This window comes from Symphalangus syndactylus, chromosome 2 (assembly GCF_028878055.3).
Source record: "Symphalangus syndactylus isolate Jambi chromosome 2, NHGRI_mSymSyn1-v2.1_pri, whole genome shotgun sequence".
In the NCBI taxonomy this organism is placed as follows: Eukaryota; Metazoa; Chordata; class Mammalia; order Primates; family Hylobatidae; genus Symphalangus; species Symphalangus syndactylus.
In genome coordinates this window covers 96,575,997-96,590,430 of record NC_072424.2, presented here as the reverse complement: position 1 = coordinate 96,590,430, position 14,434 = coordinate 96,575,997, and the positions used below count along the sequence as shown (strand labels likewise).

At 43.8% G+C, this 14,434-nt stretch overlaps 1 pseudogene; it reads right to left on the bottom strand.

Moving 5' to 3' along the window:
• Positions 1 to 12,210: 12,210 nt before the first annotated feature.
• Positions 12,211 to 12,508, bottom strand: LOC129463223 (selenoprotein K-like; annotated as a pseudogene).
• Positions 12,509 to 14,434: the final 1,926 nt, after the last annotated feature.

Genomic DNA, 14,434 nt, shown 5'->3' with positions numbered 1-14,434 from the left:
AATTTTCTGATCTTCTTACCAATTCAGTGAGCTACCAAATTCCTTTTAGCAAAATCCTTTTATACTCAAATCAACAGAGATGAGTTTTGTTCCTTGACACCAAGAATCCTGTTGGAGATGAAATCAAAAATTATTATGACTTGGGTGCCTTGTCCTTCAGGAGCTGGGCACACAAATGATTTCAATAGTCTATATAATTGGGGAAAAGACAAGCCCCTTGAAGCATCTACTATGTTAGCATGTACTACGCTGGTCAGTGAGGTTCAGAAATGAACACACAAGGCTTCTGCCCCCAGGGAACTCAGTGTGTTAGGAGAGATGAATCGATGATACAGCAATTCTATCAGAAAAAGTGCTAGAGATGTGTGCAGGGTATGATGGGGTCACCAAGGAGGAATACATACCAGTTTAGCTAAGGCAGAGATGTTTTCTAGTTTGTTCTTGCTGCTCTACCAAAGTATTCACAGACTGGGTAATTTATAAACAATTGAAATGTATTTCTCATAGTTCTGGAGGCTGGGAAGTCCAAGATCAAGGCTCCAGCAGATTCAGCATCTAGAGAGGGCTTGCTTGCTGCTTCCAAGATGGCACCTTCTTCCTGCCTCTTCATATGGAGAAAGGGACAAATGCTGTGTCCTCATGTGGCAGAGAGTGGAAGGGGAGAAAGTGCCAGGCAGCTCTCTGAAGCCTCCTTTATAAGAACATTAATCCCATTTGTGAGGGCAGAGCTTTCATAACTTAATCACTTCCCAAAAGGTCTCACCTCTGAATACTATCACATTTGGGTACTAGGTTTCAACATGAATTTTGGAGAGACATAAACATTCAAACTATAGCAGACACTGAATGAGCAAGGCTTTGGAGAGAGGGACGTGATGCTTGAGTTGAGTCTTGAAAGAAGAGTAAAAGTGTATCAGACAAAAGCAGAGGAGCCCAGAGAAAGAGGAGGTATTTCCCTGTGCAAGAGCAAAGGCCTGAAAGAGAGATTCAGCATGGTGTGTGTATTAGGGTTCTCTAGAGGGACAGAACTAATGGAATAGATATATGTATATAAAGGGGAGTTTATTAAGTATTAACTCACATGATCACAAGGTCCCACAATAGGCCATCTGCAGGCTGAGGAACAAGGAGAGCCAGTCTGAGTCCCAACACTGAAGAACATGGAGTCCAATGTTCGAGGGCAGGGAGCATCCAGCACGGGAGAAAGATGTATGCTGGGAAGCTAGGCCAGTCTCTCTTTTCACATTTTTCTGCCTGCTTTTTATTCTAGCCATGCTAGCAGCTGATTAGATTGTGCTCCCCCGATTAAGGGTGGGTCTGCCTTTCCCAGCCCACTGACTCAAATGTTAATCTCCTTTGGCAACACCCTCACAGACACACCCAGGATAAAAACTTTGTATCCTTGAATCCAATCAGCTTGGCACTCAGTATTAACCATCACAGCCTGTGTGGGATTAAGCAGTTTTGTGCTGCTAGAACCACCATGTTCCTGGTGAAGGATAAGGGAGTTGTCATGAGTAGTAGGCTGTGAGTACAGGGCTTGTGTGCAGAGGTCGAGATTGGGAAGAGCTGCCTATGAGTCTGGGAGGTGGTGTGGACCAGGGATACGAAGAAAGATTCAGTGGTGCAGAGGGTTTGGGAGAGGCTAGATGCTGTGATATCTTTATGGAAACTGCCTACATGATTATCGGATTTTCTCCAGAAATACTCAGCTGCTAGTATATACTGGTACAGAATAACACTGGTCCAGAATTAGGTTTTCATTGTAAAAATAAAGGCAGGCATCTGAATTTGGAGAACCTGATCTTGGAACAGGTTTGCTCAGAAAGAACTAGGCCCACAATTGAAAGCTGCCTCTGGTTCAGATGGGGGAGAAGAGGTAGGGGTTGGCTGAGAAGGCTGGCAGGGTAGAGTCTCGACTGAAATCTGCCACATATGGCCCACAATCCATTTCATGCCCTAACACAAGGGGCATTATAAGTTTTGAGTATAAAAGAAAATTATGGGCTGGGCGCAGTGGCTCACGCCTGTAATCCCAGCACTTTGGGAGGCCAAGGCGGGCGGATTACCTGAGGTCAGGAGTTTGAGATTAGCCTAGGCAACACGGTGAAACCCTGTCTCTACTAAAAATACAAAATTAGCCGGGCGTGGTGACACATGCCTGTAATCCCAGCTACTCGGGAGGCTGAGGCAGGAGAATCGCTTGAACCTGGGAGGCGGAGGATGCGATGAGCCGAGATCACGCCATTGCACTCCAGCCTGGGCAACGAGAGTAAATCTCCGTCTCACCAAAAAAAAAAAAAAAAAAAAAAAAAGTAAAGAAAATTGTGATTATAAAATACAATTTTAAAGTAGACATCTCAATTCACGTCACCACACATATAAAGATACTTTTTACATTTCTATGGCATATCAACACACTATTCATTTCCCTTATGAGGAGAATGCATAAGCACCCTTTAAGCATTTTAAGGGAAAAGCTTGAAATTATTGTAATAAACAGAGGCTTCCTATGTAAAAAGCGTTTATTTGATCTTCACAAAAGCTCCCTTCAGAAGGTATCATTATGAACCCATTTTAAAGAAAGGGGAACTGAAGGGCAGAAAAGAAAACTTGCCCAAGATTACATAGGTGAGAAGCGGTTAGGATCTGACACATATGATCTGACTCCAGCGAAGGTGCTCCTAACGATGCATTCCATTGTCTCTCCTTGGAAATCTCACCTCCTCTTCATCACTATGAAATGAATTTTGTCCCCCTGCTATAGTTCGGATGTTTGTCCCACCCAGATCTCATGTTGAATTGTAATCCCCAGTGTTGGAGGTGGGGCCTGGTGGAAGGTGTTTGGGTCATGGGGGCAGATTCCTCATGGCTTGGTGCTGTCCCCACGCTGGTGAGTTATCATGAGACCTGATTGTTGAAAAGCGTGTGGCTCTTCCCTCCCCTTGCTTCTGCTCTCCCCATGTGGCATGCAGCTTCACCTCTGCCATGAATGAAAGCTCCCTGAGGCCTCCCGAGAAGACAAACAGATGCCTGTGCCATGCTTCCTAAACAGCCTGCAGAACTGTGAGCCAATTAACCCTCTTTTCTTTTTAAATTACCCAGCCTCATGTATTCCTTTATAGCAATGCAAGAATGGTCTAACAACTCCCTCCTTCCCCGCCACTTCCCTAAATTAATATGTTGAAGTCCTAACCCCCAGTACCTCAGAATGTGACTGCATTTGGAGATAGGGTCCTTACAGAGGAATTAAAGTGAGGTCATTAGGGTGGGCCCTGATCTAATATGACTGGTGTCTTTATGAGAATAGGAGATTTGGCACAGACACCTACAGAGGAAAGACTATGTGGTGTGATTTGGCTGTGTCCCCACCCAAATCTCACCTTGAATTTTAGCTCCCACAATTCCCATGTGATGTGGGATGGACCCAGTGGGAGGTAATTGAATTGTGGGGGCGGTTTTTCCTGTGCTGTTCTCGTGATAGTGAATAAGTCTCATGAGATATGATGTTTTATAAAGAGGAGCTCCCCTGCACAAGTTCTCTTTTCCCTGCTGCCACGTAAGATGTGACTTGCTCCTCCTTGCACTCTGCCGTGATTGCGAGGCCTCCCCAGCAATGTGAAACTGTGAGTCAATTAAACCTCTTTCCTTTATAATCACCCAGTCTCGGGTATGTCTTTATTAGCCACGTGAGAACAGACTAATACACAATGTGAAGACACAGGAAGAAAACAGCAATTGTAAGCCAAGGCGAGGGGCCTAGAGCAGCTCTTTCCCTCGCAGCCCTCAAAAGGAGTGAACCCTGCCAACACCTTGATCTCAGACTTCTAGCGTCCCAGCCCGTGAGAAAATGAATTTCTGGAGGTAAAGCTTCCCAGGCTGTAGTACTTCATTATGGCAGCCCTAGCAAACGAATTCATTCACAGACCCCCAGTTAAGAAGGAGCAGGAGGAGGAGGCAAAAAACAAATTACTCTTTTAAGTGAATTCATATCATGTTAAAATATAAAATATGTGAGAATGTGTGCATTTCATTAGATATGTGGAGCTTAATTGAATCATCTTTTAAAAGAAATAATCGGAATTTAGTTCTATAATAAGAGTAAAATCAAGAAAGCAGGAAAAGTCTGAATTTATATTGATGTAGTACCCTTGAAGTAGTATCATAGACCGGAAACAGCAGCTTAATTAAGGCCAAAGTGTGTTTGTTAATTAGCTGTGGTCCTCTCCAGTGAGCCGACCAATAGATGCTATCAACGAGGAGAGAGCATGGACTTATTGACGGAAAGATGAAGTCAGTTGGGCATTAGACGCACATGTTTCCTCCGAGGGCGACAGTACTTTCATTAATAATGAATTCTGTCTTTCCTTATGTCTTCTGAGCTTCCCACTAATGCTGGAATTATTGGTGTGAAACATGAGGCCTTCCAGTAATTATAGACAATTCAGAGAGTCTTAAAAAGTGTGATCGTGTATTCCAGGGAAAAACAATGTCCAGCATTTTTTAAAAAATAAATTTCAACTCATGTGTTTAGTACCTTCTACATGCAAGGTGGTGAAGTGCTGGCTCTGGAGGCTTTATTGTGTTTAGGATTCTGAAAGTCCTCATGGCCTGAGGCCCCAAAGAGGTCTGTATTCTGGCCTTTTATTTTATTTTTTTGAGACAGTCTCACTCTGTCACCCAGGCTGGAGGGCAGTGGTGCCATCTTGGCTCAGTGCACCCTCCCAGATTCAATTGATTCTCCTGCCCCAGCCTCCCGCATAGCTGGGACTACAGGCTTGTGCCACCACACCCAGCTAATATTTTGTATTTTTAGTAGAGATGGGGTTTCCATATGTTGGTCAGGCTGGTCTTGAACTCCTGGCCTCAAGTGATCTGCCTGCCTCAGCCTCCCAAAATTCTGGGATTACAGGAGTGAGCCACCATACTTGGCCTGTATTCTGACCATTTAAAGAGAAAAATAAATTAGCGAACATCCCAGTCATGGGTCTGAATCATTTTAACATTTAAATGCCTTGTTTGTAGATTTGAAAGAAAATCAAACTTTGACCAGCTTGTCACTTTTTGGCTTCCTGTTCCGTGCTTTATAGAGCCATATGTTTCATGTTTGAAAAAGTTTAAAATCAGGCAGCTTAATTAAATGTTTCATTTTCACAGACGTTTTAGTCTCTTTTCTCTCTATACCCAGGAGCTTGTGCTTTCATTTTACCAGCTCATTTCTTAACGAGCTCAGAGGGGCTAAACATACTGTGTAGACTAACATAGGATCGACATGATGTAGGGGAATTTTATCATTTTTAGAGACAATAGACAGTGGCTGGCACTCAATCCGACTTTCAATAAATGAATGGGAAGAAAAGGATGGGCAGAGAATCGCTTGAATCCAGGAGGCAGAGGTTGCAGTGAGCCAAGATTGTGCCACTGCACTCCAGCCTGGGCAACCCAGCAAGACTCTGTCTCAAAAAAAAAAAAAAAAAAAAAAAAAAAAAAAGCTGTCACATTTTTCATACCAAAAACAAAAACACCAAAATCACATCAACAAGAAGTAAACCTTGTTACATAAGCCACCAAACCAACACAAACCTGATGCTTTTGGATAATGAATCTTGTCTGTCAATAAAACCACAGTATGGCTTGGCCAAATCAGTAAGAGTGAGGAGACATGCAGTGAGGAGGATTCACATCAATCAGAAAGCGGTCCGCAGTTGGCTGGGCTGACGGGAGGGCAAGCTGTGGTTGGTTTGACTGTGTGCAGAAGATGCCAGAGGCTGCTAGTAAACAGATTGAAAACTGTAACTGTGTCTTCTTTCCTTTTGGGAACCTCTGTGGGTGCACTCTCCAAGGCCAGGCCCAGTTCCTTCCCTTGGTCTCATCACTGGTCTCTTTATTTCCCTCCTGTACAGTTCAAGAGGCCTGGGCGATGTGACCTGAACAGAATGAGGTCAGCTGAATAAGAAGAAATACACCAGTAAAGGAAGATTTGCAGATTTCTCGCCCTTCACTGGGCCTTCTTGATTAGCCACAGTGACTTGGATCAATTCCGTTATTTCATGAACTAACATTTTCCATTCTCTACCCTTTCGTCTGACTCTGGTCTTCTTGCATCTCTGCCTTTCCAAATGGCTTCTCAACTATGTAATCTTTACCAATTCAGCTCTAATGATAGATGAAACCAACATTAAGCTATTGAACTCATATATTTTAGCATGTGCCTACACTCTTGAAGGCAGCAATGAATAAAAATTCTCCTGGGAAAATATAGTATTATACCATGTAATGGTGAGGATGAATTTGTAAATACACTTTTGTTTTCAAATCTTCCACACCCCAAGGCATCAACAGGGCTGAGGGGTTTGGTGAATTGTGGGAAAATAGAGGCGCTTGGATATGTGTAAGTGAGTAGCTCATTTAGCAGGTGTTCCACCACCTGCTCACAGACCACAGGGAATTTCATAGCTGGTGCACATGTGGCAGCAAGGGCCATGCGACTGGAAATGAAAGTGAGTTGTCAATTTTTCTTCTCTCTCTCTTTTTTTTTTTGAGACAGAGTCTTGCTCTGTCACCAGGCTGGAGTACAATGGTGCAATCTTGGCTCACTGCAACCTCTGCCTCCCGGGTTCAAGTGATTCTCCCGCCTCAGCCTCCCAAGTAGCTGGCACTACAGGCGTATGTCACCACACCTGGCTAATTTTTGTATTTTTAGTAGAGATGGGGTTTCAACATGTTGGCTAGGCTGGTCTTGATCTCCTGGCCTTGTGATCCACTCGCCTCGGCCTCCCAAAGTTCTGGGATTACAGGCGTGAGCCACCGCGCCTGGCCAAGTTGTGGATTGTTCTATATTTTCATTCAGCATTTCTTCAAATGCCCTTTCCCTTTCAAGAATCATCAAAATCCCTTTCCTTTAAAGTTAACACTACAAGTAATCAAAGTCTCATTTCCTGGAAATACAGGCTGGATGGCAGCCATCCCTCAAATGAGCCCCCGCGGGGAAGACTTGGAGAGTGCACTCCTAACTTAGGTTTCCGGTGGACGTGTATAAAGCCCCACGGGCTGGAAGCTGAGGTCATAGATTACTCTCTCACTGCTGCCGAGTGCCAGTTCGTCATGTGCTTCCTGTCATTATTCTCTTACATCATGCATAACCCTGTACTTCTTAGCCCATCTCCTCGTGCACAGATTTCTAATCAGCTGTGAAAAAATACTATGAATATCTCTGCATTTAAGAAGAGATGCTAACTTTTAAAAAATAATAAAAAAAGAGAAGAGATGCGAATGGGAAAAGGGTTGAGGACCAGCTGTGGATTGGAAGTAATGGGGTCAAGTAAAATAGGGCAGCAAATCAGGAAATGGGATAGGTGTAGGCACTGGGGAGAGGAAGCTACGCAAACCAGCCAACATAACCATTAACATGTTTCTTATTTTCCTCTGAAACCTTCTTCTAATAGCTGAGGTAGCATGAAGTTGCAGTAGAAGGAACATGAGCTTTGCTATGAGATAAATACACGTAAGAATCCTGCCGCATCATGAGGCTCTGTGATGTCGCAAAGTTTCTTAGCCCTTCCTAGCTTCAGGTTGGTAATAATACTAAGCTTTCAAAACTATTGGAAGAAACAGAGATCATGGAATGAGGAATGGCTGATACCAGGCAATCAGTACATGGCAGAACAATTATTATTATTGAGACAGGGTCTGGCTCTGTCATCTAGGCTGGGGTGTAGTGGTGCAATCAAAGCTCACTGCAGCCTCAACCTCCAGAGCTCAAGTGATCCTCTGAACTGTCTCCTGAGTAGCTAGGACCATACGTTCGTTCACACCACCATGCCTGGATAATTTTTTAAAATTTTTGTAGAGATGGGGTCTCACTATGTTGCCCAGGCTGGTCTCGAACTCCTGAGCTCAAGCAGTCCTCCCTCCTTAACTTCCCAAAGTGCTGCGATTACAGGCATGAGCCACCATACCTGGCCAGAAACTAGCACTAATGATAACTAGGTTTGTGTCTTCAATGCACTGACCTGATGCTTGCTCAGATGGGGGCAGGGGAAAAGTAAAGATAACCACGAAGCTGGCAGGACGCTGAAGAGAACGGCATTAATCTCACATTAGCCACGTGATTTACCTTTATCTTTATAACAACTTCTCTCTAATCTCCCTCAACTTTTAAATCAAATAATGAGCCAAAAGGATGATAAGAGAGAACAATGTCAACAGCTATGAAGGATCTGAGATTTTTGCCCTGCTTGGAAGCTCACAAGTGAGCCAGTCGCAGCTCCATTGATGCTAGCAGAAGACATGAGACTCCCAGTCAGCAACAAAAGACCTCATGACAGCACAGCTGGCATGTGAGCTTCGTGTTCCCATGGGTTCCCTGGAAGCCCCAAGTCCCATGGGGGTGATCCAGAGGTGGGCCCAGGTGGCTGCTGTCCACACAATGCATTATGTCACAGTCAAGGAACCTGGAGCTTAAGATGTTCCCAGTCTTCCAAGGGGACTGTTAACAAGCCTGCTCAATCTTTCTCCTGGAGAGGGACATTATCTATATTATCCTTGCAAGGAAACAGACCTGCCCTCCGCCTATCTTCCACTGTTGTTTTGTATACAAGTATCTTGGAAAAGGCAGTCTGCATCAGGTGTGTTGAAACACCACAGACAATTGCTTTCCAACCAAGTAAGACACAGCCAGAGGCAGAATTCAAAAGAAAGCACTGTGATTAGAGAAGATGCCTTAAAGTTTTTATTTCTTTAATCAAAAAGTTGATAAACCCCCATCAAATCTTAAATAACAGCTCCTATGGTTGCCAGAGACTATAGGGAAAGCCTATTATTGCTGTGTTATATGCTAGTTTGAAAGCTGCTGCCTGTACCTAATCACAGCGCTTCAGTGGTGAATGGGACAAGGCACCTCCTGCTCCGTCTTTGCGAAAGGCCCTGAAGTGATGTCTTCTTCATGCAATTTTTTTTTTTTTGAGACGGAGTCTTGCTCCATCGCCCAGGCTGGAGTGCAGTGGTGAGATCTCGGCTCACTGTAAGCTCCGCCTCCCGGGTTCACTCCATTCTCCTGCCTCAGCCTCCTGAGTAGCTGGGACTACAGGCGCCCGCCACCGCGCCTGGCTACTTTTTTTTCATTTTTAGTAAAGACGGGGTTTCACCGTGTTAGCCAGGATGGTCTCGATCTCCTGGACTCGTGATCCGCCTGCCTCGGCCTCCCAAAGTGCTGGGATTACAGGTGTGAGCCACCGCGCCTGGCCTTCTTCATGCAATTTAATAAAGAAATGGGTTAGGGTTTTTTTTTTTTTTTTAATGAAAAGGAAAGAAATAAGAAACATTGTTCATGTTTGACTTTCTTTGGGCTTTATGAGATTAAAATGTTTTGGAAAATAGAATTCTTTCAGAGGCTACCCTTGAGGTTTATGGAATCCTGAGATTTATCCAGATCAATCTCTTCACTCATGTGCCTTTATGAGGTCAGCTATGGTTCTAATGACCAGAGGAGCGAGGACACACACCACCAGAGGGCTTCCAGCCTTTCTGATCCCACCTTGCAGCACGCCCTCAGAGTCCTAAAAGCAAAACCATCTTGAGGACCTTACACCCTCACTGGAGACACAGCCCTGTCCCATTGTCAGACCAAAGACGAATCTGTGTGTCCCAAGTTTTTAGTTCAAAAATATATTCATTATATGCAGGCAAAATGCAGCAATTGTTATAGTGAGGAATCCAGGGCCTGCCTTGTTTGAGAGTTTGATAGGAGAGCAGCACAAGTCAGGGGTGAGTGGGTAATTCAGGCAATGTCCACGCTGTCTCCACATCTGAGAGAAGGGCACATGGGGCCCATGGTTGCCAGAAATCTGTTTGTCCTAACCCTTCCTTCTCCCTTGCTTTACATATCTAATCAGCCACAAAGAGCTGTTGATTCTTCTAAATCATTCTCAGATCTGCCCATAATCTCTTTATTTTTTTTCCATATATAATTCATCTGAAACTTTTTTGTTTTTGTTGTTGCAACTTATGAGATAAAAATCTAATGGGATCTTTCTCAAGCTCCCAAGAAATGACAACGTTCCTTCTCCATCCCCTTACAACTCCCCACCCCCAACCCATGACACACCCAACACACACACACACATACACACACACACCCCCGGAGACAACTCTTTCCTTCCATACAAATTCTTTCTGTTTGTTTAGGACTCAGTTTCCTTTGATCATCTGTAGATGTCATCCCAGAGGAGCCCCTCTAGTATGGATTTTCAGCACACAGAGACAGGGGCCTGGTTGTCCTAGGGAAATCCCCTAATGATGTTTGGGAGCCCTGCCTCCGCCCAGTGCCAAGGTCAGCAGTGTGGGTCAGTGGGCTCTGATCCCAGTGAGGGCCGGACCTCAGGCTTGAGACCTCCTCCCACTCAGTGCTGGGCCCTGAGCTGAGCCCATTCTCCTCCCAGCAGGCTAGAGCTGTGTGAGCTGAACTAACTGGCAGAGCCAAGTTGTCCTCCCCCGAGCACTCCCATTCCCAAGTAAGGAGAATTGCACTGTGTGATTGCAGGTGGAATCTGCCAGCATGAGCTGCCTGAGAGAATAGACAATGGTGCTCTCTGTATCATTGCAGAAAAGGGGAAGGAAAATGCTGACATTTAAACGATTACATTTGGGATCTACAGTTGCCTTGGGGCATGGCAGTGATCACTTAATAGATGAGTCTTCCTTTTTTTTTTCTTTCAGCGCTTAAATTAGCTTTCAAATAGCTACAAGGTTAGATAATATATTCTTTAATTAAAGAGGGAGACCTAGCTTCCTTTTCCTTTCCCATAAAGCACGTGTGTGTGTGTGTGTGTGTGTGTGTGTGTGTGTGTGTTTGCATTTTTGCATAGACTTTGCAATACTGGGAGCTGCAGATAGCTACAGGATTTATGTCCTCTACATAAGATGACCACACAACAGGACAGTTATTTTAAATATTCTGTCTTTAGGATGAGTCATAATTTTTTATTAAGCAGATGTATTCGCTATGCTTAAATGTTTTGGTATCAGTACAGCACAGGGCCTTACACAGAATATTTACTGAATGAATGACTGATTTTATGACCTTATACACTCTGTGCTAATAAATATAAATACATAGAAAATCCATTTGGTAAATATTTCCTAATTCTCTCTGGTAAAACAAAAATTCCAGTAACACGTGCACATCTTCACACATAGTCTAGCAAGGATCTCACTTGTCAGCAGAAATGAGCCATCTGGTTGCTGCCCTGAGATCCCATGTTACGCAAATGTCACTGCTTTCCACATTCACAACGGACCATTTCCTTACCAGCCAGGAGAAGCTATATCTTAAATAACTGAAGCAAAATTATATTTGTCAAATAACAAGAGCAAAGTGCATTTTTGCAAGTCAGTCATCTTGTCTATAATCAACTCAACTTCCTAAATATTAAATATTCAGTAATCTGGCTGTAGATTTCTGGATCGTTTAAACAAACGAATAATGCTTGATAAAGCTCAGAAATTGTAAATTTGATAAAGCTCAGAATTGTCAGCTATGTCTTCATACTGTGAATCCAGCAGACTGAGGAATAACAAAAGTGAGTTTGCCAACCCTCTTAAAGATGCATTTGGACCCTGAAGTCCAAGGCAACTATTGGCCTTGTGTGGCTTCTCCACACCCCAGCTCAGGTGTGTTCACCCACAGATTGTTTAGTCTGCAACTGGAGAGCTGACCATGATCTCAAGCTTGGTTAATTCTGCTGCAGATTATTTTGTTTTTAGTTTTAAAAAAAATACAATGTGACTTAGTTATAAATGAGAACAAATTAACAATGAACAGTATTTCAAAAGTTGAAAAACGTGGCACGGACACTAACAGTACTGAATACATAGCCTTTTATCATCTTCAGATTCAGAGTTTTTGTAACTTAATTATATAAAGATGAGGAGTCAGTTTTGCAACCTAAAAATATTTACTTATTAGAACTATATTAATACTTCAGTAAACTATATAAAAAAAGATAATGAGACAGACGTGCATATGTAGAACTACATGCCAGTCAGCCAGTTCCCTGCAAAGGGAATTCCCAGCATGATCTCATTAATCTGTGAAGACCCAGAGCAATCCTTGTTTATACGTACGCATTCATCTACTTGTCCAGTATGGTCAGCCCTCTGCTTCTTAGTGGTTACTCTCTACTGTGAATGTGCATGCCCAGTTGTCTGCTTCTTAGAGTAGATATTTACCTTCCTCATCCACCAGCCTTTGGGGGAGGATTGGGGACATGCAGATGATTGATTTGACCTGTTTTTCCCAGAGGGTTTCCTGGTGGCCGTCTTCCATTATCATATCTGGAATTAGATGTGTTTCCATAGCCTCTTCTTTTTTTCACATGTTGCTGAAGCAGAGTTTTGAAAAACAAAATCACAAACTTGGCTATTCTTCAGAAGAAATCTGTTATCAAAGATAATCTCCAGGGAGATGGACTCTGCTGTCCAACACTTGTCCATTTAAGATGTAAGCCATCCTGCCCCGCTTTCCCACTTCGGAGCAACTTGCAGATTAATTTAACTGGACTAATGCCAGTTCTCAGTTTGAGCCTAAGATGATTCGAACTTGTGTTTTGAATTGGGGAACAGCACTGCATGATGGCTTTTCAGCTCTAGAAGAGAAGAAGAACTCTTTTATTTATTTTTATTTTATTTTATTTGAGACAGAGTCTCGCTCTGTCGCCCAGGCTGGAGCGCAGTGGCGCGATCTCTGCTCACTACAACCTGTGCTTCCCGGGTTCGAGCAGTTCTCCTGTCTCAGCCTCCCAAGTTACAGGCGTGTCCCACCTCGTCTGACTATTTTTGTATTTTTAGTAGAGACGGAGTTTCACCATGTTGGCCAGGCTGGTTTCGAACACCTGATCTCAGGTGATCCACCTACCTCGGCCTCCCAAAGTGCTGGAATTACAGGCATGAGAGACGCCATGCCTGGCTGGAAATCTTTATTTTAAACTTTTTTATGTGCATCTGGGAGAAAAATTAAGATGAGGAAGACTTGTATCACAGATACCAGTTCTTGGGCAATTCCTGGAGACCAGGGGTCTGCAAACTATGATTCACAGGGCCAAATCAAGCTCAGAGCCTGTTTTTGTACTGTCTGCAAGTTAGTAATAGTTTTTATACTTTTAAAGTTTGTGAAGAAGAAAAAATAACAAAGAATAATATGAGATGGAGAAGTCATGTGACCTGTAAAGCCTAAAATATTTACAATCTGCCCCTGGGCAGTTCACCAACCCTGGGCTATAGACTCATGTCTGCACTGTCTGGAGAAAGGGGATGAATGCAACAGGTGAAATCAGTGCAAGGTCAGGGATGGAGAAAAAGAATATTCTTCCACTTCTGTGAGGATCATAGCATGACTCTGGCAGAGTTAAGATTCTAGGAAAAAACAATACTTGGGATAGAAGGTTTTTGGTTCCTGGGAAGACCATGCTTTGGGCAGAGACATCAGCCTCCCCAGGACACCAGTGGTGGTTGTGGAGGCGTGGGGTGGCCTTCCTGTGACTTCATGAGCAGCCAGCATCACAGTGAGAGTCAGAATTCCTTTCCACAGAGAAACAACCTCCAGGGACTTGCAAACGTAATTTGTGAACTGGGGAAGGGGCTGAACCCTTTCCCAAAGAGGTGGGTTAAAATCCAGTGAAACTTTAGCAATTAATGGTGTAGAAAGAAAAAAAGTGGCAGAGTCCCCTTGCCCAATCTTTTTCTATGATGTCACTTTCAGAGAACACAGACCAAAAATCAAAAGCAAATTAGGCTGGGTGCAGTGGCTCACACCTGTAATCCCAGCACTTTGGGAGGCCGAGGTGGGAGGATCACTTGAGGTCAGGACTTGTAGACTAGCCTGGCCAATATGGCAAAACCCCCGTCTCTATTAAAAACACAAAAATTAGCCAGATGTGGTGGTGCACACATGTCATCCCAGCTGTTCAGGAGGCTGAAGCAGGAGAATCGGTTGAATGCAGGAGGCAGAGATTGTAGTGAGCCGAGATCACACCACTGCACTCCAGCCTGGGTGACAGAGAGAGACTCCATCTCAAAAAAATAAATGAATAAAATAAAATTAAAAAGGGCAAATTAATTTGAGTCTTTACCTGTTATCTCTCAAGTGACATTCAAATGGAAATACAGTTTATAATCTCCAGTCCCTCTTCCTCCAGTCTTCCACTCTCTCATGCCCTGTAGCTTCCTCAGGATCCACCCCCACCCACCATTCCTGTTTCCTTTCCCTGCCTTTTCTGACACAGACCTTTCATGATGAACCTGATCTGAAAGATGACTGTGAGTTAAGATCAGGATGGGGGTGAAGTGGCACAGAACGCTGAGAAAGAAGCACCAGCATTTTCCTCTGCAGTTATGGGAAGGGAAAGCTGGGAATCCGTGTGCATTCATCATTGTCCTG